This window comes from Camelina sativa, chromosome 1, assembly GCF_000633955.1.
Source record: "Camelina sativa cultivar DH55 chromosome 1, Cs, whole genome shotgun sequence".
In the NCBI taxonomy this organism is placed as follows: Eukaryota; Viridiplantae; Streptophyta; class Magnoliopsida; order Brassicales; family Brassicaceae; genus Camelina; species Camelina sativa.
In genome coordinates this window covers 8,866,252-8,880,507 of record NC_025685.1, presented here as the reverse complement: position 1 = coordinate 8,880,507, position 14,256 = coordinate 8,866,252, and the positions used below count along the sequence as shown (strand labels likewise).

The 14,256-nt window shown below is 37.3% G+C and overlaps 1 pseudogene; it reads left to right on the top strand.

Moving 5' to 3' along the window:
• Positions 1,830 to 4,523, top strand: LOC104784225 (annotated as a pseudogene).

Sequence of the window (14,256 nt, the reverse complement as noted above, 5' to 3'; positions counted from 1 at the left end):
CAGTTCACCAATGGGCCCGCCCACATTAGAGTCCCATCACCTGTCAGTTGCAGACCTCCTCGACCCTGTATCTCTCACTTGGAACAAATCCCTTATTCGAGAAATCTTACCGGAGTATGAACTTGACATCCTGAAACTAAAACCCAGTAAACAGGGAGCAACTGATAGATGGGCTTGGCTACCCTCCCAAAATGGGGTTTACTCAACCAAATCAGGTTACTATGAAGCACAGGCACCTGCTCCACCACCTCCTGTTAACAACAACCAAAACCAGTTAGACCAAGACAACCAATTTAGATGGAAACCGCTTATCTGGACAGTGAAATCATTTCCCAAAACAAAGCTCCTACTATGGAAGATAGCTCAGAAGGCTTTACCTGTTGGAGAGAATCTATCCCACAAGAGGATCACAAAGTCAGTATCTTGCCCACATTGTAAAGCAGCAGAGACAGAGTTACATCTTTTCTTCCACTGTCCGTTTGCAAAAAAGATCTGGTCTCAAGCTCCTTTCAAATTAAACTTCGACCCAGCAAGAATATCCTCGACCCAATCGGGACTCACGACACTGTTGAAGCTAACTTGCCTTCCCCTTTTTGGCATCAGCGAGGGACCCCTCTATCCTTGGATCTTGTGGCTCATCTGGACATCCCGCAACAATCTCATCTTTAGCAAAAAACAGATCTCATCGGAAGAGATCAGTCTGCTAGCCATCCAACGAGCTAAGGAGTGGCAACAATCCCAGATCCGGAAACCCCCAATCGTCCCTGCCCCTCTTCCCCTGATTCATCGACTCTCAGAGACCCAAACTTCAAATTTAGTTACCTGCTATACAGATGCGTCCTGGATCACAGAAGCAAAGACAGGTCTTGGCTGGACTTTCCACAATTGAAACCACCAAATCATCGAGCAAGGTTCAGATCTCGCTCTGCATGTCCGATCTCCGCTGATGGCCGAAGTGTTAGCAACTCTCATGGCCATGGAAGTTGCAATCGAATTGGGCTTTATGCACCTCCTTTTCATCTTTGAATCTCAACTACTAGTCAAAGCTCTCAATTTAAAACTCCAATCGAAAGACCTTCATGGGATTCAACACGATATTCTATCTCTATCTAGTTTCTTTTCGTCTTGTACTTTCTCTTTTATCTCCCAGAACTTGAATCGTCAAGCCGACGAACTGGCCAAAAAGGCTATATCTCTCTCCCTCGTATGAATGTTTGCGTTTTTTTATATGATAGTACCCTTTTGATCAAAAAAAAAATCTCTCATAGTATTTCTGTCTTTCATATGAGGGACTTTCTCTATTTTTTTTGAGAGACTCATATTGTTAAACAATAATATTTATTATTTTTTAAATGAAAAACTATAGGGAGAGATGCTCTAATATATTTATTTATTGTTTGCTCTAACATACAGTATGAATTCTCTTACAAATACATAAATATATTAGTTTTCTTTTTTATTGGTAGGATAAACATATGAATTCTCTTATACGAGGTGATTTATTCGAGCTTCCAAGCATGAACGAAGTGTTCATATTTCAATGAGTTTTCATATTATTTTGGTGTATATATATATATTTCAAATTGTAAGGACGCAAAGACAGATATGATCCACCACTTCGTCATGTGATCTCCCCTCTTTAGCAATTGTGTAAAAGCTGTATCATTTAAACAAAGTAAGATGGATCATCACCTACTTCTTCACATGATTTTAAGGAATGTAGCCGCCTTGGGCACTAAAGGACGAATCTTTTTAACCTATTCTTGATTTGATTTTTAATCGATTCAGTATATCATTCTCCATCTTCTTCCAAATTACTAATCTCGTCCAAATTATTTTTAACCTGATACTAAAAACATGCTTACGAACACATTCCACTAAAACAAATTTATGTTAAAAAATACAAAAACAATTAACTTTGAAAGCCAAAGTGTGTACTATTTTCACATCAAAGTATCAAACAGAAAAAAACCAAATCCCCCCATTGCTGACAAAGATCGTAGCTTTATTAAATGGGTATTTTCTCCAATCTCCGAGGACCTAAGATTGGATCGACCCATGAAGAAGAATTGCCTGTTGTTGTAGCTAATGGCTCTTCTTCTTCTTCTTCTTCTTCTTCCTCTTTCAGGCGTAAAGTTTCGAGCTTTTTGCCAATCTGTGTGGCTCTCGTTGTTATCATCGAGATCGGGTTTCTGTCTCGCCTCGATAACGCTACTTTGGTCGATACCTAGACCGGTTTTTTCACCAAGTCGTCGTCCGATACGAAGGTTGAGTCGGGAACTGAGCAATGCGCGGAGTGGTTGGAGAGAGTGGATTCAGTGACTTACTCTAGAGATTTCAGTAAAGATCCCATCTTTATATCTGGTAGTGATAAGGTTTGCCACAGAATCATTTCTTCTCTTATGATTAAATTATGAATGTCTCAACTTTCTTAGTAGCTCAAGAGGATTACAATGCTGTGATTGTGATAAAAATTTAGACTTTGCTTGCTAACTAGCTGTTAGATGGTCATAGTGTGTGAGTCATGGAATGAGCAAAATTTTTGTTCTTCTCATGTGTGGTTTTGCCAGTTATACGCATTGATGTTGATACAATGATTCTTTCTTCTGAATGAGATAGCAGAGAACAAGTATTGTGGTCCAAATACTGGAGGATGAGCTTTTCGTGAGTGGTTATTGACTTCATTCCTCGTTAATTGTAGGACTACCAATCGTGTTCTGTTCATTGTGCTATGGGATTTAGTTCAGATAGGAAACCCGATGCGGCTTTTGGATTAGGTCATCAACATGGAACACTCAGTATAATCCGTTCCATGGAATCAGCTCAGTACTACCGAGAGAACGATCTTGCTCATGCACGACGGTGGGTAAGCACAATGTTTAAACAAGATGTTATACTTTTTGCAGGACATGTACAAAAACTCCGTAAAAAAGTGACTTTGTATCTATTTTGTTGTTCATCAGGAAGGGTTATGATATTGTGATGACAACTAGTCTGTCATAAGATGTTCCTGTTGGGTACTTTTCATGGGCGGAATATGATATTATCGCTCCAGTGCAAACAAAGACCGAGAAAGCTCTTGCAGCAGCTTTTATTTCCAACTGTGCGGCTCGCAATTTCAGGATTCAAGCTCTTGAAGCCTTAATGGCGGCGAATGTTAAGATTGATTCTTATGGTGGTTCTCACCGGAACCGAGATGGGAGAGGTTTGTATTGTGGATTGCTAGTGATATGTTCTGTGTCTAAACCATATCAAGTCTTTGAACCACTAATTCATTACAGTGGAGAAGGTTGAAGCTCTTAAGCATTACAAATTCAGTTTAGCTTTTGAGAACACCAACGAGGAGGATTATGTCACAGAGAAGTTCTTCCAATCCCTAGTGGCTGGTATAGATAGATCTCTTTCTCTCTCTGCTGATCTTGCAATTTTAGTACTCAGCTTATTATCATGTCAATTAATGAACGGATATATGGAAATTTATATACGTAGTTCATCATATATGTGAGCATTGAAGCTACCTTTCTATTTCTGGTTAGCAATAAATGATCAATTCTTCTTATTAGGATCTGTCCCTGTGGTGGTTGGAGCTCCAAATATAGAAGAATTTGCACCTTCTTCGGACTCATTCCTTCACATAAAGCAGATGGATGATGTCATGTCAGTTGCAAAGAAAATGAAGTATCTTGCGGATAACCCAGACGCCTATAATCAGACGCTAAGGTGTGGTAATATGTAAAGCATTTTCCGGAATGAAAACGAAAGATGAACATGTTAAGACATATTGAAAAGCTCTGTTTTTGTAATCAGATGGAAACACGAAGGCCCTTCAGATTCTTTTAAGGCACTTGTTGATATGGCTGCTGTACACTCTTCTTGTCGTCTCTGCATATTCGTGGCTACAAAGATCCGGGAGCAAGAAGAGAAGGGCCTTGAGTTTAAGAAACGACCTTGCAAATGCACTAGAGGCTCAGAGACAGTTTACCATTTGTATGTTAGAGAAAGAGGCCGGTTTGATATGGAATCCATCTTCTTAAAGTAAGCCAGTATTAATCCGCTTGATCATATCTTAAACGAAACCATTAAAATCACTTTATGGAAATTGTTTGGTACAATACTTGTGATGTGACAGGGATGGGAATCTGACTTTGGAAGCCCTGAAATCTTCGGTTCTCGAAAAGTTCAAGTCTCAGAGACATGAGCCAATATGGAAAAAGGAGAGACCCGGGAGCTTAAGAGGAGACGGTGAGCTTAGAGTACACGGGATATACCCGCTTGGTTTGACTCAAAGACAAGCCCTTTACAACTTCAAATTCGAAGGAAACTCAAGTCTCAATACTCACATACAGAGTAACCCTTGTGCTAAATTTGAAGTTGTCTTCGTTTAAATTATATTCAAACCCCCAGTTTAGAATAAAACCAAAGTTTATTTTCATGTTTTATGATACCAGCTTTGATTGTAGTTTGTCACACGGAGGATTAGGGAATGTGTACATATATAAATAAAACATTTTTTGCTTGTCTTATTGGGTACATTACATAAATGTTCAAGAGTAGTCGTCTGATGAACCACAAAGTGACACAAACATTTCCAGGTCAGCTTTAACTGATTTACAGATATTGCATGGATCTTGTATTTGATTGACATGTTTTGTTTTGTTTTCTTTCTTTTTCTGATCTTACAACATTTTATTTGAAAGCAAAGAAATCTTTCAAAATCGGTTACAAGTCATGATGATATGGAAGGGAAGTGGGAAAATATATAAATCAGATTTGTTTCTCTTACATTGACAGAGAATCCACTGTCTGATTTGCCTCGAGCATGATCATTGACTAAAATCTTTTTAGGATGCTGCTCCATCATCTTTCTTTTTTTGTCTCATATTATTGAGTCATTTACACTAACTTATGTAAATGTGTCTTATCTTACATATCAATCGACTTGTGTCGAGAATTTAAGTAGGGGGTGAATTGTAAGCACTACTAGTTTGTTTAGGTATTTTTAGTTTTTACACACTACTTAGTGATGGATATCGAATAATTACAACGTAAACTTAATGTAAATGACTTGATATATGTAACAAATTTTGCAGAAGTAGTTTGTTAATAAACTAGTCTACGAGAATGACAGGCAACTACACATTCGATTTTTTTTTAAACTCGACGACGATTCTTTTATTGATTTTTAGGATAAATTTTAAAATGTAATTATTAATCACTAAGCAAATGACCTTAAATGTTTCAACTAATTTAACTAACACATAACTATGAGTCTTATGACTAGCTTTTTTATTTATAAATACGACAACAAATATTTTACATTGGATTCCTAATATAGTTTTACGACTTCTTAAAAGATTTTAAAACTTCTCTTATAAATTATCAAGCACGTAAAAAAGATGTCGGTATATTTCTTTACGGATAATATATACAGAATTGTAGCATCTTATATTCCATTTTACTATAGTGATATATTTTTTTCGTATTCGATTTTACTTGTAGTGAATCTATGTGAAAAAATGAAACACAAGTTTGAAAGAGATAATGAACTAGACATGAGTGGAGTAGAGGGATTAATTACAGAATAGAGACTTTATTCTAGAAATTTTATTGAATCAGGTCATTCTGTCCGGACTTACGGAAGTGGACATATTTTAATTCAATTGAAACGACGAAATTGTCCCTATTTCACATAACCTAAAATCTCTCTTTCTCTTTTCCTCTCTTCTTTCTGCTTCTCGACGCCGTGAACCAGTTTTTTTTGTTCAGACTCTCAACTCTACTCTTCGACAGCTGCATCTTCCCGCCGGCCATGGTTAAACAAAAAAAAAACTTCCTTCTGAAGCTTTGTCGGCTATAAAGCTTTAGAATCTCAGGCTGTTAGATCCCGTCGCAGATCTGAACTCCGGTGATGAAAAACTTCATCCGGCGAAAGAGATCTCGTGTTTTCCCACAACGATTCATCCTCTTTGGCTTCCAAAAGATTAAGAAGATGAACCAGTTACCTACTAATTTTATTCATGATTTGTTAATCATAAAACTTGTAATTTTCAGATTTGGATTAGATGTTTAGATGAATTGAAAGTTTTAGTTCAATTTGTGTTTATAATTGAAGCCCTTGGGTTCTCTATACATCATCCCCTTAGGGTTTAGTTTTCTTCATACAAAACACAATTTATTAAATTCATTGAATTTGTCATATTTTTGAGATGATGTTGGTGTGTTTGGTGATGGTGTTAGTCGAGAGAAGAAGCAAGAAAGAGATACAGAGCAGAAGGATAAAATTGTAAAAAAAAAAAAAGAAGGCTTCATCTCGAGAGTCCGGACAATCGTCCCTAAACTCAAATTTTTGTTGGAACAAAACCTCTTTTCTGTAAATATCCCGTGGAGTAGAGCGAAAAGAGTTACAAATTTGGCAATGATAACTTTTTCTTAATTTTTTTATATTTTATTCCAAGCTCTTTAAAGATATTCCAGTTCTTGCTTATACCAAAAGTGGCTAAAAACCGTTAAATCTCAACCTAATTACTGTCCCAATTTTTCTGAAAATTAGATAAGAATCCAAAAATAATTAAAATATAAGACCAGTGACTTACTTGAAACATGCTCCTGTGATCATGTTTCAACCAAAGCTTGTAGTATCTTTATCAGAAGTGATATGGTTATATATTCACTTATAGACTTATTGTGCATTGTATTCACTTTTAATTGTTCGATTATTATGAACCAAACACATGTCTTCAAACTATATACAATAGTTTTGGTGTGTTGAATCGATCAGTGGGAATATTAGTGTTAACCTAATCACGTTATCTATCAAGCATGTGCTTATAACTTTTTTTTAACAACTACATCTTTTACAACGATTCGATGTTTGTATATCTATCTATCGAATTTGTAAGCATTGCATAGATTCATATATTTTACAAAGTATGAATATTAAAGAAAGTAAAATTAAGATAATAGAGGAAGAGCCGTACAGAAATGGATCAAGAAAGATGAGTGAAAAAGAGAGAATAATTAAAAGGAGAAGTTTCAATATCATGCTGTGCAAAGTCTATAAACGATTTGGAGTGTCTATGAGTCATCCCTCTCTTGTGCTCCATTGTAAACCTCCCAATCATTACCCACACTAACTTTATCTCTATATATGTGAGTATACTCTCTATTTAAATACAACATCATAAACACTGTACATAAGGAGGATGTGTATCGTAAGAAAAAGGAAAGGAGGCATTATTGATCATTAAAGGTATGGCTGAAGGAGGCCTACAGGGTTGAAGAGTTATATTGGCAGCAAAAAAGCAGAAAGTTCTGGTTACAAGTTGGGGATAAAAATACAAAGTTTTTCCATGCTTCCACGAAACAGCGACGGACAAAAAATAGGATTGTTGGCTTATTTGATCCAAATGATGTCTGGACTGAGTTGATTTCGGGTATGGAGAATATTGCATCAACATATTTTACGGATCTTTTTAAAAGATCTAATGTGAGGGGAGTCTCAGAAATGCTCCAAGAAGTCCCTACCCTGATTACAAATTATATGAACAGGACCTTAATGAGGGAGATTACGGAATCAGAGGTTCGCAAAGCTTTGTTTGCTATGCACCCCGAGAAATCTCCGGGTCCCGATGGGATGACAGCTTTGTTCTTTCAACGTTTCTGGTCCGCTCTAAAAGGAGATTTGGTTGCTTTGGTCAAGAATTTCTTTCGAACGGATCGTTTTGATCCCCGTTTAAATGAAACGAACATTTGTCTAATTCCTAAAAACGAAAGACCTCAACGGATGACGGAATTTAGACCGATTAGCCTTTGTAATGTGAGTAATAAGATTATCTCGAAGGTCCTCCTTTACTGGTTTCGGAAACCCAATCGGCGTTCGTTTCAGGTCGGCTAATTACAGATAATATCCTTGTTGCTCAGGAGATGTTTCATGGTTTAAATACAAATTCTCGGAGTAAATCCAACTTTCTGGCATTTAAGACGGATATGAGCAAGGCTTATGACCGCGTCGAATGAGATTTCTTAGAAGCGGTTATGGTCAAGATGGGATTTGATAGGAAATGGATCTCTTGGATCATGTGGTGTGTATCTTCGGTCTCCTATCAAGTCCTTCTTAATGGACAGCCTCGGGGCTTAATTAAGCCCCATAATGGTTTACGTCAGGGGATCCTTTATCTCCTTATTTGTTCATAATATGTACGGAGGTTTTAATTGCCAATATTAAAAAGGCTGAAAGAGAGAGTAGAATTACGGGCATCAAGTTAGCCCGGGACTGCCCCACAATTTCACATTTATTGTTTGCTGATGATAGTTTGTTTTTCTGTAAAGCAGAGGCGGCAAAATGTACTACGGTTATGGAAATTATAAGGAATTACGGGGAAGCTTCGGGTCATGAGGTGAATCTGGAGAAATCCTCCATTATGTTTGGGAAAAAAGTTTCACCTGAAAGCAGGACTCAACTAAAATCTGTAATGGGTATTTCCAAAGAAGGGGGTATGGGCTCGTATTTGGGTATTCCTGAGAATCTTCAGGGTTCGAGAACTAAGGTTTTTAGTTATGTCAATGATCGTTTGGATGATCGCGTGAATGGTTGGTCTGCAAAGTACTTATCGAAAGGTGGAAGAGAAGTTATGATTAAGTCGGTCGCGTTGGCTCTTCCAACCCATGTCATGTCTTGTTATAAACTACTGCAGGAGTTGACGTCTAAGCTTACGAGCGCAATTTCACGGTTCTAGTGGAAATCTAACGATAAAGCAAGAGGATTGCACTGGGTAGCCTGGGATAAGGTGTGTAAGGACAAGGGCGACGGCGGGTTGGGCTTTCGTACATTAGAACAATTTAATGATGCAATGTTGGCTAAACAATATTGGCGGTTAATTCATTACCCGGAATCCCTAATGGCTCGGGTCATGCGAGGTAGATACTTTCGGAATAAACACCCTTTACACGCTAAGAAGCCGTATTCCCCCTCGTTTGCTTGGAGGAGTATTTATTCTACTCAAGGCTTGGTGAAATTTGGTGCAAGGTGGGCGATAGGCTCAGGATGTCATGTTTCGGTATGGCAGGATCCCTGGATACCGGATAATCAGTCAAGACCGGCTAATGGCAGAGGTCGCCTGTTACATCCCAATTTAAGGGTAAATCATTTAATTAATCCTATTACTAAGGAGTGGTATATGCCAATTCTTGAGGAGTTTATGGACCCGACAGACATTCAGATTATTCAAGCTATGGAGATCAGTAAAGTTTACAAACCGGATAAATTGATTTGGCACTATAATAAATCGGGAAAATATTCGGTAAAGTCGGGTTATCGGCTAGCACGTGAATTAATCACAGAGGTTGAATTTGGGCCGTCTTGTACGGCCCTTAGGGCACAGGCTTGGAAACTGGAGGTTCCCTCGAAGGTTCAACATTTTTTCTGGCAGATTGCCTCTGGTTCCTTTCCAGTGATGGAACGACTTGCTCATCGGGGTGTTCGGTGTGATACCCTATGTAAACAATGTGATTCGGAGGTGGAGGCTATCAATCACGCACTATTTGAGTGTTCTCATTCTCGTCGGATCTGGGATTTATCTTCTGTTGACTTTACTTCCGGGGATTTTCCTTCTGGTTCCATATACACGAATCTAGATTATATATTTTGGCGGGTGTCTTCATAGGCGGGCGCTCCAAGTATACGTCTTCGTCTACCATGGATTGTCTGGTCAATTTGGAAAGATAGGAATAAAAAAGTTTTTCAGGGCTGTGAGGCAGAACCAAGCGAGGTTATTAATCAGGCGGACAATGATAAATTGTTATGGGAAGAGGCTAAGTCCTTCTATTCGATTGCCCAAGATCCTCTACCTGCGGAGTCTCTGGATCCTCTTCCCCGTTGTCAGGTTGATGGTTCTTGGAAGGTGTCAGATCCTCTTGCAGGTTTGGGCTGGTGGTTTTGTAATAGTGAGGATATCATGCAATTTCTGGGAGCACGGAGTCAACGNTTGCAAGGTGGGCGACAGGCTCAAGATGTCATGTTTCGGTATGGCGGGATCCATAGATACCGGATAATCAGCCAAGACCGGCTAATGGCAGAGGTCGCTTGTTACATCCCAATTTAAGGGTTAATCATTTAATTAATCCTATTACTAAGGAGTGGCATATGCCAATTCTTGAGGAGTTTATGGACCCGACAGACATTCAGATTATTCAAGCTTTGGAGATCAGTAAAGTTTACAAACCGGATAAATTGATTTGGCACTATAATAAATCGGGAAAATATTCGGTAAAGTCGGGTTATCGGCTAGCACGTGAATTAATCACAGAGGTTGAATTTGGGCCGTCTTGTACGGCCCTTAGGGCACATGCTTGGAAACTGGAGGTTCCCTCGAAGGTTCAACATTTTTTCTGGCAGATTGCCTCTGGTTCCCTTCCAGTGATGGAACGACTTGCTCATCGGGGTGTTCGGTGTGATACCCTATGTAAACAATGTGATTCGGAGGTGGAGACTATCAATCACGCACTATTTGAGTGTTCTCATTCTCGTCGGATCTGGGATTTATCTTCTGTTGACTTTACTTCCGGGGATTTTCCTTCTGGTTCCATATACACGAATCTAGATTATATATTTTGGCGGGTGTCTTCATAGGCGGGCGCTCCAAGTATACGTCTTCGTCTACCATGGATTGTCTGGTCAATTTGGAAAGATAGGAATAAAAAAGTTTTTCAGGGCTGTGAGGCAGAACCAAGCGAGGTTATTAATCAGGCGGACAATGATAAATTGTTATGGGAAGAGGCTAAGTCCTTCTATTCGATTGCCCAAGATCCTCTACCTGCGGAGTCTCTGGATCCTCTTCCCCGTTGTCAGGTTGATGGTTCTTGGAAGGTGTCAGATCCTCTTGCAGGTTTGGGCTGGTGGTTTTGTAATAGTGAGGATATCACGCAATTTCTGGGAGCACGGAGTCAACGTCGCAGTCCTTCCCCTCTACATTCGGAGATTCAGGCTTTGATTTGGGCGATGGACTCTTTATTGTCGGCGGGGGTTGACTGTCAGAACTTCGAGACAGATAGCGCAGAATTAGTGGTGATGGTGCAGTCTCCTGATGAATGGCCCGCTTTCTCCAACCTCTTGGACGATTTCAACGTTCTCTGATCATTTTTCCCATCTATCCAGCTGTCATGGATCCCACGGACGTCAAACATACGGGCAGATTGTCTGGCTCGTTCTTCGAGATCTTTATCTTATGAGACTTCTTTTATAAACTCTTATCTTCCGGTTTGGGCAACCAATCTTGGAGTTATTTTCTAGTTTAACGTTAAGTTGAAAAAAAAAAAAATATGGTGTATAAGAAGCAATGTAAAGTTTTGTTTTCTTTCCATGCGTGATCTCAAGAAATATCTACGTCTTCTTTGTTAATACAATTGTGTTAAACTGTATGACTTATTATCATGTAAATATATTTTACTAGCTTAGAGTATTTAAAATAAATAAAACTGTATTGTATAGTATATAAGGGGCAGCTTTTACAATGTAAAAGCTGCCCCTTATATATTATACAATACAACTGTATTTATTTTAAATACTCTAAGCTAGTAAAGTATATTTATATATGTGATACTTATTGTCATGACTTCTCAATTATTATAATAATAAAATCAGTTTGAAAAAAAAAAAAAAAATCTACATTTATCCCACACGATACATTTCAATATTTAACACAAGAAAGAGAGCAGGATGACAAAGAGGGTATATTTTATGTAAAGTGAAATTCGGAGCAGTGGATTTTTCCTACTTTAGAACTGGGTAATATAATATTATGAAAACCCTTAATAGAAAACAGAAAATAGAAAAGAAAAAAGGGTTTACTCGTGTCACTACCTTGCATGTCAAGTACTATGATGCTCTAACAATTTTAATCATTAACGATTATATGTCGTTGATTTAATAATTACAAAAATCTAAAAGGACTTGGGGAAAGAGAAAGAGCGCACTTATATATACATGTGGAGCCAAGGTCAAAGAACTGCAATTTTATTAATTACAAAAATTTATTGTTAATGGCATATTGATTATAACTTTCAAAAGAGTCAGTTTACCCACAAAACACAATTATATATATATAACCTTTTCCCCACTAATAAGTTAACAATTCTCAATTAGTTAAATTGTTTTAGTGTAATGGTTGGTCTCAACTCTCAAATATTATCTTGTAGTATAGATTTTTGGTACCGCTTCAACCCGATTATGAAGAATGTTGAATTAGTACGATTTTTTTGAAAGTTTTCATGTACAAACTTATTAAGAATTAAAGAGTGCATAACTGTAAAAGATTATAGAAATGAGTCTTAAACCACTTTTTTTATTCCACGCAGATTTTGAAAGGTTATCGAGCTTACTAAATCTAGAGCACATCTATAGCCAAAGAGTTTTGGGTCGATACATCTAATGCACATCCAACTCAAAATCTCATATACATATTAATACCAAATGAGTTTGGGGTCGAAGCCGATAACCTCCTTCGACCGGATAACATAAACGGTTTAAATTATATAGATGACATTACTCAATAACTTGAAATAATAAAGAAAATATCATATTAATAACATTTACATATTGCATTGTTATTTGTTAATCATATTTCGTCTAGCACATATGATATTGTCTACTATATAGTCGTCTATATATAGAAGATATAACCTACACATATTGTATTTAGAAAAGAAAAAAAAAATGGTTGCCGTTGCGTTATGGAAGACTCCAGATCCGACCAACTAAAAAATAACAACAAGTTAAAATGTCTTCCACTTTGTCCTTTGTTTTGTTGTTGTGTCCATTCCATTACACACGACCCTTGAGAATTAGATGATCCCTAAAACAGTAACACTCTTTATTTAGTTTTATATTTTTGGCTAACGACGAATCACCTGATGTCATCCCGAGAGTGTGTCTCACGCACCTCGACCAGCTTCCACGTGTTTGTTATGCTCCGTACGGTTGTAGGAGCTGGTCGGACCCATTAGTTCACCGGAAACGACGGACTGAGGTTCCCGCCAGCTTATGGTAAAATGACCAAAGTCACAAGTCACAACTGAGCTGTATTGTAACGAAGGGGATGAGTGAGTCCCACTTTCTGTCACGTCATCACGTGAACACAAATGCACCGACTCCACTGGATTGCTCCTCTCCTCTCCCCTCCCACAAACACAAAAAATATTATTTCCTTTTTCGTTGATTTTCTCTTTCTTTTTTTAGATCACCCAATTGACGGCAACTACCCTTCACCACTATTTTATTTTTCTGGCTGCCATAGTTTCATTTTTTTTTTAATTTCCAAAATTACAAAAAAAAAATCTTATCATCCAAGATTTCCAAAGTGTATAAGTATGATACAACTTTTTTAAAATTATGCATGGCAATAGTCTATATAACATACGTAAGTCAAAAAATGAGTAGACAAAAGTGAATTTTTTATAATCTTGAATGATCCGATTGGGGGATTGTTGCCATGTTACCAATCAAAGAGCAATTTCATATTGGAAACACTCTTATCATATAAACGATGTTTAAGCATCATATCGGTAAAACTATTTTGAAAAATATGAATTGAATATATTTTGACTTTTAAATAATTCATCTAAAAAAAAATCAGTTGATCTCCTCATACTATTATTCTTGTAAGGATACATCAATTAATACAACCTGTTACGTTGAGCAATTTACGAAATGTACATGAAACAATATATTATGAAATTTTATTTTTTGTTAACTTGTGATAAACGTTAGCCTATAGGTTCATATCAGACGGAGACAATAGGTAAGTGTAAGGCACCGCCACCGACTTTGTCCTCATAAGTCCATTTCATTCACCCTCGTAATATTTTCGTATTTAAAACTTTATATGATTCGGACAAATGCGTCACCTCTCATTTGATCATGATCATACATTTATTCATCTAAAAGAATATATCTACTAGTCTTATAAATATCATAACTATTTTTTCATACTAAAAGTTCCAAACCTTTCGGAAGTCGGAAGACCTAAGAATTACATTCAGATTACTATTTCTTGGGCATAATTAAAGATACATATATTGCAATATTAGTCATTGGTATAATTTCTGTTCAAAAAAAAAAAAATTGGTATAATTAACAGGATGCAAAAATTTGATTTTTGACATTGATTTGTAATTTGTTGGTTTTTGATGTGTCACAAGTATTAAGTTCAAATTCGACATGACTAATGTAACTCATATTGACTAAGATGATTTAAATGAAGA